The sequence below is a fragment of the Heterocephalus glaber genome, unplaced genomic scaffold (genome assembly GCF_053883595.1).
Source record: "Heterocephalus glaber isolate CG9 unplaced genomic scaffold, H.glaber_assembly_v1.0 deba00001461, whole genome shotgun sequence".
Taxonomy (NCBI): domain Eukaryota; kingdom Metazoa; phylum Chordata; class Mammalia; order Rodentia; family Bathyergidae; genus Heterocephalus; species Heterocephalus glaber.
Window position 1 is genome coordinate 11,168,664 of NW_028258308.1, and position 11,016 is coordinate 11,179,679.

At 43.5% G+C, this 11,016-nt stretch overlaps 1 long non-coding RNA gene across 1 annotated transcript; it reads left to right on the plus strand.

Moving 5' to 3' along the window:
- Nucleotides 1-3,093: 3,093 nt before the first annotated feature.
- On the plus strand, nucleotides 3,094-10,481 carry LOC147826733 (uncharacterized). Its single transcript, XR_015453432.1, has 2 exons — nucleotides 3,094-3,509; nucleotides 8,771-10,481. It is a non-coding gene; the product is annotated as an uncharacterized LOC147826733 (long non-coding RNA).
- The last annotated feature ends 535 nt before the right edge of the window (nucleotides 10,482-11,016 follow it).

The window sequence follows — 11,016 nt, forward strand, 5'->3', positions numbered from 1 at the left end:
TTGAAGACACTGGCATAGGAAAAGATTTTATGAACAAAATCTCAGTTGCACGTGAACTAGCACAGAGAATTAACAAATGGGATCTCTTCTTACTTCAAAGTTTCTGAACAGCAAGAGAAACCACCAACAGCATGAAGAGACAACCCACAATGTGGGAAAAAATTTGTACCAGCTGTTCCTCAGACAAAGGTCTACTATCTAGAATATATAAAGAACATTAAAAAATTAGACCTTCCAAATTTTAAAACCCAGTCCAAAAATGGGCATCTGAAATGAACAGACATTTCTCAGACAAAGATACAGAAATAGCAAATAAGCATATGAAAAAAATGTTCAACATCACTGATCATTCTAGAGACACAAATTAAAACAATGCTGAGATTCTACCTCACCCCAGAAAGAATGGCTGCTATCATGAACTCAAACAATAAATGCTGGAGGGGCTGTGGGGAAAGAGGAACACTGGTCCACTGTTGGTGGGTGTGTAGACTGATGCAACTGCTGGAGAAATCAGTATGGAGATACCTACAGAACTAGGACTGGAAGTCCCATTTGACCCTGCTATTCCACTACTGGGTATCTTCCCAAAAGACTCAAAAGAATCATACCACAGAGATATATGTGCACCCATGTTCATAGCAGCACAGTCTGTAATAGCTAAAGCTTGGAAACAGCTGAATTGCCCATCAACTGGAGACTGGATAAAGAAAATGTGGGATTTTTGAAAGTAAAATGGAGTACTACTCAACCATAAAGAATGAGAAATTAGACATTTATAGCTAAATCTATGCATATTGAGGTGATACTCTTAAGTGAAACAAATAGGACACATATGTGTAAATACCAAATAGTTTCTCTGATGTGAAAAACTGAAAGTGTAAATGAAGACCAAAATGTATAATAGATAATATGAAATAGGAAGAAAAGGTCCAAAGGGGAAGTGGAAGTGGGAGGGGTTGGGAAAATGAAAGAAGGTAATGGAATTAATATGAGAAAAGGAAAAAATGAAAACAATGTCTTTGTAAATAGGGAGGGATGGAGTGGTTGAAGGGAGGGCAGGGTAATGGGGAAAAATAAGAATCAAGATAGATTATGTAAAGGTATAAATTTCCAATGATGAATGTCATCATATTGTATACCTAGAATGTACTAATATAATTAATTTAAAAATACTGAAAAAGTTGCATTCTCAGTCCCCTTGTAGTTCCCATGGACAAGTTTCCAGTGCAAGAGTGCTCCACCAGATGGCCAAAATATTAAATTCACGGCTACATAAGTCTCATTCACCCCTGGAGCGACATCAGACTAGTGAGTGCTGGCAATAGAGGAGAAGCTGGACTACAAATAGCTCCTCTCTGGGAGTGTAGGCATTTCTATTCTTTTCTTGTTTACTTTTCATCTTTTCTTTCTTTTCTCTTCTCTCATAAAATAAAAGTAATCAGAATGGATTGCTTGGAGACAGAATGATCCTGAGATAGGAAGTTGATGGGTTTCTTGTTCATAAAGAGCAGACTATCAGTGAGGAAGAACCTCAACTCTGTATTTTAGGAACTGACACGTTTGAAATTCTAAAATAAGACATTATATTTACAAGGAAAATGCTAAGACCCTCCTGTAAAACTGTCTCCTGAAACACCTGGTACATTGCAAATACCCTAATTTTTAAAGCCGTATGGAAAAAATATTCTACCAAATCCAAGGAGTTACGTCTATCTAGCCCTACCTGACAAACTCTAACAATAGGTGGCCAGAAAGTTTTTATTACTGACGGGAACTTTAACCTTATAAAAAAATCATACTGGATAATAAGCTATATTGCTTTTTCATATCTACCTTGATAAATGTTTTCATTGTCTCTGAAAGCTCTGCCAGGATGCAAAATATTCCCAGTAGTTTGATTGAGCAAATGGCTTCTGTTTAGCATAAAGATTTCTTAAATATCACTTTTAAATCCCATGTTAAAGAGAGCAATTCAGCTTAATTCTAACTTTCCCCAAACTGTGTGGAGCTTTGTACTATCATTTAACCAATTGCACAGGATAGTGTAATTGGATTGTAGTGACTATAGGTCATACAGAGCAATTAGCTTGGCTTGCACAGTTGATGGGTCAAAAGTGTTTGTCTTCCTTTTTACTTTAAAGAAAAGTAAATATATAAAAATTGTTTATTTGTCTTTCTTTTTACTTTAAAGAAAAGTAAATATAAAAAATATTTTGCTCATAAGTCTCTCCTATTTAGTGTAAACATTTATATATTTTTAATTCTAACTTTTTCCAAAATACTAATTTATTCTATAAATTAGTCAAATATAGAATCAAAGCCAAGAAAGTATGTGAGGAACAATGAGTTAAGACTTACAAAAGGTACTATATATGGATGAAATACATACTGATTTTTGCAAAGAATGGAGTACAAAAAATCCAAACAACTCTGAAGGGAATTTCTTTTTCATTGTATCTTCCATTTGAATTTCTTTCTTGATGTGAGTACTGAAAATCCCTACTATATTATTATGAAATTAAACATCTCTTTTCAAAAATTGCCACTTTAAAGTTTGATGTGTCACGGGCTGAGGATTTAGCCTGCCTCACAAGCACAAGGTCTGGAGTTCGATCCCTGGTACCAAAAAATAATAATAATAATAAAGTTTGATGTGTCAGAAGATATGCGACAAAAAGCATTAAGCAATGACAGTAAAGCACCAGAAACCCCAAAGGACACGAGCTGTAATTTATGGCACTGAGTCTGGGGTTTGGAAATTATTTTGCAACTACATATTTGTTGGTGGTTTCTGAAGTGTATGTTACATGTATTTCTTCCTTTTTATCCAGAGTGTGATTTTGCTTGGGTGGTGACCATGTAAGAATAATAAAACTGCGGGAAGAGTTCTTGTTTCAGTTTTCATTGTAATTTGATCAATATCAATGGTTTGTCAGAAAGCTATTCATAAAAAAATAACTACTTAGTAGCCATTTTTCCAGTGTTCAGAGAAGTAAACAATTTATGCAAAGGAAAAAAAATGTATTGACTGTAAAAGGTCCATAGACTAGTAACAAATTCTTTACCAACAAATTGTCTGTGATCTGCATTTGTGGGGGGCCTTGCCCCCCCGCTAGAACTCTTGAGTGCCTTTTACGGACATATCCGGGCCTGCTGCAAATCTACCCGGCAACAAGGAAGTAGCCCCAGTACCCTCCTCTTGCTCCTCCCCTCTAGCCCTACGGTATATATGTTGTAACAGCTTCTGCAATAAACGAGACTTGATCAGAAACCTGTCTTGTCTCCATCTCTCGTGTCCCCTGTCCCCTCTCATCCTCGCTCCCCCTCTAGGGTCTCCGTTGACTTACCCGCGGGCCGGGACAAGTGGCGCCCAACGTGGGGCCAGAGAACGGGGGATCCAGTGAAGGACGCTGCTCAGGGGCCCTAAGATTAAGATTGAGGAACAAAGAGCACACTCGACACGGGAGAGGCTTGCAATTGACGTGGACCTGCCGTCTTTTTGCACCTCGGTAAGTTGAGCAGCGATTATGGGACAGGGCATTAGTCAGCACGAATTGTTTGTGCAAGGTCTCAAGAAGACATTACAGGCACGAGGGGTAAAGGTTACAGTCAAACAGTTGTTAAGATTTTTTGATTATATTAAAGATCTCTGTCCCTGGTTCCCTGCTGAGGGAACCATTGACGAACAGAGATGGAAAAAGGCGGGGGAAGCTCTCCAGGATTATTATGCCACTTGCGGACCCGGGAAGGTCCCTATTGCGGCGTTCTCATATTGGAATTTGATTAATGATATTATTTCTCATAAAGCGAGGGATCCACTGGTGGCGCAGGCTATACAGGCTGGGGAGGTAGCTCTCCGAGATGGTAAGGGGCTGACACCCGCCAGTGATTCTGACGCAGTCTCCCGGGCCAATATGGCGCCGGGGCCCAGGCCCGTTGAGACCACGACTTCTTTGTCAGACAAAGAAGAGGACTTGATGTCCTTTGACAGTGACGACGATCCCGCCCCCGACGGACATGACGTCCCTTCGGGCCAACCCCAAACGGCCACGAACCCTGCCAAGCCCTGTAGGGCAGGGCCTCGCCGAACCCCTGCTTCCTTGCTTTCCGCCACCGCCTCTAGGACAGCCCCACCCTTGCGGAAGGTTCCGCCCCTATATCCCTCCCTTCAAGCCTATCGTGGCCCGCCTCCGCCCCCAGATCCGCCCCAAGAGGGCTCCGGGTCGGAGGAGCCCGCGGGGGGAGCATTGTGGGGCGACTCCGGATATCCCCCTCCTTATATCTCTTCAGGCCCCGACACTCCCACTCTGGCATGTCCTGTTGTTGATCCCCAAAAGGAACTCCGGGACAAAATAGAATTTCTAAAAGAACAGATAAGGTTAGAAAAGGAACACCAAGAACTTATTACCCAGCTTGAAGGCTTAAGAACAGGCAAAGCCCATAAAAATGTCCGTAGAGAAGACAAACTTAAGCCACGACCCCCCGTTAGAGGGGCGGCCCCTAGGGTGCCATCCGGGTCGGGAGTATCCCTGAAACTTAAAAATGCGGAAGCCTTTCCCGTAACTAAAACTACTGACGCACAGAGACAGGCGTGAAGACACCACAGTGGTTTTGATTTTAAGGTCATTAAAAAATTTAAAACGGCTGCAGCTCAATATGGGGCCACTGCACCTTACACCATGGCTATTTTAGAATCGGTGGCAGAAAATTGGCTCACCCCAATTGATTGGCAGACTCTGGCCCGCGCCACCCTTACAGGAGGTGATTATTTATTATGGAAATCTAAATATGTTAAAAATTGCTGAGAAACTGCTAGGCGCAATGCTCAGGCGGGGAATGGATGGGTGCTTGACATGCTCCTTGGGGAGGGGGCCTACGCCGCCAACGACCAACAAATACAATTTGATGCGGGGTTATATGCCCAGATTCAGACCGCCGCCACTAGGGCCTGGAAAAAGCTCCCCTCCAAAGGAGATGTGAGTGCCTCCCTCACTAACATTCGGCAGGGCCCAGACGAGCCATTTGCGGACTTTGTCCACCGCCTTCTCACGGCGGCAGGCCGGATTTTTGGGAGCGCGGAGACAGGGACAGATTTTGTTAAACAGCTTGCTTTTGAGAACGCCAATGCCGCCTGTCAGGCCGCTATCCGCCCCTATAAAAAGAAAACTGACCTTTCCGGCTACATTCGCCTTTGTTCTGAGATTGGGGCCGCCTACCAACAGGGCCTTGCCATGGCGGCCGCCATGCAAGGCTTCACAGTCAAACAATTTTTGCAACGCCACGTCGGCAATAAGTGTTTCCGGTGTGGGGCCACCGGCCATTTTGCTAGAGAATGCCCGACCACTAAAATGCAGGGCCCCAATGCTCCGCCCCCCGGGCCCTGCCCCCGATGTAATCGGGGGAGGCATTGGGCGAGTGAGTGCCGATCCAAAACTGATGCCCAGGGCCGACCCCTTCCCCCTCTTAAGGATTCGAATTCGGGAAACGGGAAAGGGGGCCAGCCCCAGGCCCCCAACTCCAAACAAATTTACGGGGCGCTCAATTTTGCTCCAATAAACAGCAATCCATTTCAGACCTCATCAGAGCCACAAAAGGAAGTGCCGGATTGGACCTCAGTGCCACCACCCACACAGTATTGACCCCAGAAATGGGAGTCCAGGCCCTCGCCACAGGAGTCTTTGGACCCTTACCTAGAGAGACTTTTGGCCTCGTAATAGGCCGAAGCAGTAGTACCATAAATGGGCTGTTGGTTTACCCAGGAGTGATAGATAATGACTACTCTGGGGAAATTAAAGTTATGGTTTCTTCTCCCAAAGTTATTAATACCATTCAATCAGGCCAAAGATTTGCTCAATTGCTACTCCTTCCCCTTCTCTCTACCTCTAATAAGGCTCTAAACAACGCCCGAGGCAGCCAGGGATTCGGCTCATCTGATGTTTACTGGTCAGAGATACTTTCAGCACAAAAGCCTCTCGTGACCTTGTGGTTAGATGGGAGACAATTTTCTGGGCTGGTTGACACTGGTGCCGACGTAACTATCATAAAGGGAGAGGATTGGCCTCAGGCATGGCCATTAAAAGACACCCTCACCCATCTTGGGGGTATAGGTCAGAGTGAAAATCCTAAACAAAGTGCCAAAGATCTGACCTGGAGAGACCAAGATGGTAATCAGGGCACCATTCAACCTTATATCATTTCAGGGTTACCTATTAATCTATGGGGAAGAGACTTACTATCACAAATGGGGATAATTATTTCCAGCCCCAATGAAATTGTCACTATGCAGATGTTTAAAAATGGGTACATTCCAGGAACGGGACTGGGGAAACACCCTACAAACCTTACTCACCCCATTGAGCCTGTCCCTCGGCCCCCTCGGGCAGGGCTAGGCCATTTTCCATAGGGGCCATTGACACTCCTGCGGCCCATGCTGAAAAGATTACCTGGCTCTCGGATGATCCAGTGTGGGTCGATCAGTGGCCCCTCTCTAAGGAGAAATTGTCAGCAGCTCAACAGTTGGTGCAGGAACAGCTTCATGCTGGCCATATTATTCCTAGCCACTCCCCTTGGAATACTCCCATTTTTGTCATTAAAAAACGGTCGGAAAAATGGAGACTCTTACAAGATCTTAGAGCAGTTAATAAAACCATGGTACTCATGGGAGCTTTACAACCTGGTCTCCCTTCGCCGGTAGCCATTCCCCTTGGGTATTACAAGATTATTATTGATTTAAAGGATTGCTTTTTCACCATTCCCTTACATCCTGCTGATCAAAAACGCTTCACATTTAGCCTTCCAGCGACCAATTTCTGTACCCCAATGCAGCGCTTTCAGTGGCTGGTTCTGCCCCAAGGCATGGCCAATAGTCCCACCCTGTGCCAGTCATTTGTAGCCGCGGCACTCCAATCCACCCGAGACAATTGGCCTCAAATGTATATTATCCATTACATGGATGATATCCTTGTAGCGGGGCAATTAGGAAGTGAGGTTTTAGCTTGTTATGCTGACCTTCGACGGGCACTTGAATCTCATGGCCTCCAGATTGCCCCTGATAAGGTTCAACTAAAAGACCCTTATAACTACCTCGGATTTCAGATGAAGGGATGTCACATTTCCTCCCAAAAGCTTACCTTGCGACTGGACGGTCTTAAGACTTTAAATGACTTCCAAAAATTGCTAGGAGACATTAATTGGCTTATGCCCTATTTAAAGCTCACTAAACATGACCTGAAGCCTCTCTATGATACCCTACAAGGCGATAACCACCCTACTTCACCTCGACAGCTCACTGCCGAGGGGCGCAAAGCCATCAGTACAGTGGAACAAGCCATTCAAAATCAAACAATTACTTTTATGGATTATAACTCTCCTTTACAGTATATCATCTGCAAAACCTCCCTCTCTCCCACTGCTGTCTTTTGGCAAACCGCTCCCCTTTTGTGGGTTCATCTCCCAGTTTCCCCTAAGCGGGTCTTTTACCCCTATTATGTTGCAGTTGCAGACCTAGTTATCTTGGGCAGAGACCATGGAAAGATGTACTTTGGAAAAGAACCTGATGTCATTATCCAACCCTACCCTAAGGACCAGGTCGATTGGCTTATACAAACCACCGATTCCTGGCCAATTGCTCTTGCTTCTTATTCAGGGTTATTGGACAACCACTATCCTCCCAGCAAACTTATTGACTTTGCCAACAGACATGACTTCATTTTCCCGAAGATCACTTCTTGCTTTCCTCTGCCAGAGGCTCTACCCGTTTTTACAGACGGTTCTTCCACTGGAATGGCTGCCTATGTGTGGGATGATAACATTGTCCAGTTCCAAACCGCCCACTCTTCGGCCCAGTTAACCGAGCTCCAGGCAGTCATAGCGGTCTTTACCGCATTTCCTGCCCGAGCTTTTAATCTCTTTACTGACAGTGCTTGCATTGCCCAATCTGTTCCCTTATTAGAAACATGTGGACTGATCAGACTTGCCTCTCAGACTGGTGGTCTTTTCCTCCAATTACAAGATCTAATCAGAAAACGATCCAAATCCTTTTTCATTGGGCACCTTCGCGCCCACTCTAACCTACCCGGCCCACTTGCAGAGGGCAACCACTTAGCAGACCTAGCCACAAGACCTCAGGCTTTTGCCTATTCAATAAATACTGATGCCCCCAGTCCGATTGACCAAGCACAGAAGGCACACCAATTCCATCATCTTAATGCTCACACGCTTCGCCTTATGTATAAGCTTACTAGAGAACAAGCTAGACAAATTGTTAAGGCCTGCCCTACGTGCACTCTGCACCTTCCTACACCTCATCTGGGAGTTAATCCTCGTGGCTTGATTCCAAATGCCCTATGGCAAATGGACATCACACATTACCCTAAATTTGGAAATCTTAAATATATACATGTCAACATTAATACATATAGTGGATTCATATTTGCCACCCTGCAGTCTGGGGAAGCTACTAAACACGTCATTGCTCATCTCCTCACTGCCTTCTCAGTGCTTGGCTGCCCACAACAAATTAAAACAGATAATGGTCCTGGCTATATCAGCTCTGGCTTCTCCAAATTTTACAAACAATTTACAATAACACATATAACGGGAATCCCATATAATCCACAGGGACAAGGCATTATAGAAAGGGCTAATCTCACACTTAAAATTACTTTAGACAAAATAAAAAAGGGGGAATGGTATCCTACTAAGGGGTCTCCTAGAAATCTGATATCACATGCACTATTTATTCTTAACTTCTTAAATTTGGATGCCAAAGGTTTATCTGCAGCCAATCGTTTCTGGCAACCAGAGACGCAATGACAATTTGCCTCGGTGATGTGGAAAGACCCCCTGGACCACTCATGGCACAGGCCGGATCCTGTACTTATCTGGGGCCGAGGATCGGTGTGTATTTACTCCAAGGAAATGAAGTCAGCCAGGTGGCTCCCAGAACGCCTAGTAAAACAAGTTGATAGGTGTGCTGATGATGCCGATGACCTGACGTTGTCCAATCTTAACCAGTTAACAATGGCGCCTACAATTACAATCTAATAATCATCAAGAGTATAGTATAATTCAATTTGGCTAGTTATATTTGGGTGCACCCTAATTTTATACACTGTCTTATATGTTTGTCTATTGTCTGTTGTTTGTGTTTGTACAGTTGAGCTCAATATGTTCCTTCCTCTTCAAAGGATATTCGCCTATTGTTAAATTGACTTATAGATAATATTATTAAACTAAAGACATGCTTTTCTTCCCAGGTTGTTAATTGATCAAAGTACCACTGAAATTTATTTTATGAAAGTGACGTGCATTGTTACCCACACGCAACAATCAAATTACAATTAACAGTTATAAAATAAAAAGATATATATTCTTAATTGTTTGTCAAAACGATTATAGATGGGAACTCCCTTTGATGAATATAGAAGTGGCCACCCAGAAAATGATTATTCTGGTCTTAATTCATTAAAGGGACCCCCTAGTAAATTTTATATTATATAGTCTTATGGGAGACATATCACAATGAATATTATCTAAATATGTTATAAATTGATTGTATTGGTTGTCCTTGATATTTAAGCACTAAATATGTTGTTACAAAACGTTCATATTGGTTAAGTTCTGAATATGTTATTGTAGCATGTCCACATTGGTTATCTTCAAAAGCTTAATCAGGGTAGCTTAACTCTCTTATTCACAGTCTAGCCTTAAATGAACATTGCTGTTTTTATGCCAACAAATCTGGGATCGTCAGGGGAAAAATTCGCGAACTTCAGGAAGATTTAAACAGATGACGACAAAAATTCACTCAAAATCCCCTCTGGACTGGCCTCAATGGTTTCCTCCCTTATCTCCTCCCTTTGCTGGGACCCTTATTGGGTCTACTCTTGCTCATTTCTTTAGGGCCCGTACTTTATAACAAAATCATGGCCTTTCTTAGAGCCCAGATAGAGGCAATAAAAACAGCGCCCATACAGGTCTACTATAATAGATTGGCAATGGCTGACCAGGACGAATGTCGGACCATCGATTAGGTCCTTGCCGTGGCGAAGTGTTCTCGCCCCACCTGGTGAGTGGGCTGGCAAGCCAATGACGGGCAACTGAGCAAGCGTGCCATGCAATGAGAGAGCCCTCGTGTGCCGCCTAAGACAGGTGCCAGAGCCTTGATTCTCTGGTTAACCGATGACGGGTAAGGTGCACGGTGCAGACACGTGTGTTGCTCTGACCCAAGACAGGCTCAGCCCCCGCAGGCTTGGCTCTCCTGACGCCTTTCTAAAATTATAATTTTAAAGGGAGGACCTGTGGGGGGCCTTGCCCCCCCGCTAGAACTCTTGAGTGCCTTTTACGGACATATCCGGGCCTGCTGCAAATCTACCCGGCAACAAGGAAGTAGCCCCAGTACCCTCCTCTTGCTCCTCCCCTCTAGCCCTACGGTATATATGTTGTAACAGCTTCTGCAATAAACGAGACTTGATCAGAAACCTGTCTTGTCTCCATCTCTCGTGTCCCCTGTCCCCTCTCATCCTCGCTCCCCCTCTAGGGTCTCCGTTGACTTACCCGCGGGCCGGGACATATATTAAAGCATCAGAAAAAAACAATGAAAACAATGAATTAATTATTATTGAGTTAATGACAATTACAAATAATGAAAATTTAAAACAATAAAATAAAAACTTGAGTTCATCATATGGGGCTAAAACAAGTAAAAATTAAGGTACAATTATAATTGAGTTAAATTGACAAAATATTTTAGGTTATAATTATGTACCGGTCAGCAACGAATAGTCCTACAGTGGTCATTCTGTGCCTGCCACTAAAATGCTATTTGCCCCTAGACTCATACTTACCCTTTCCAGACCTTGATATTAGGAACTGCGGAGGTATAGTTGACTTCTTTTCCTCTTTACTTCATTCAGTCATCACTTCTAATTTTACTTTTCCACTGTTACTCACATGTTTCTTGTTTTTCATATCACTGCCTATGATATTTATCTGAACTACTTCAAGAGTCTCTGC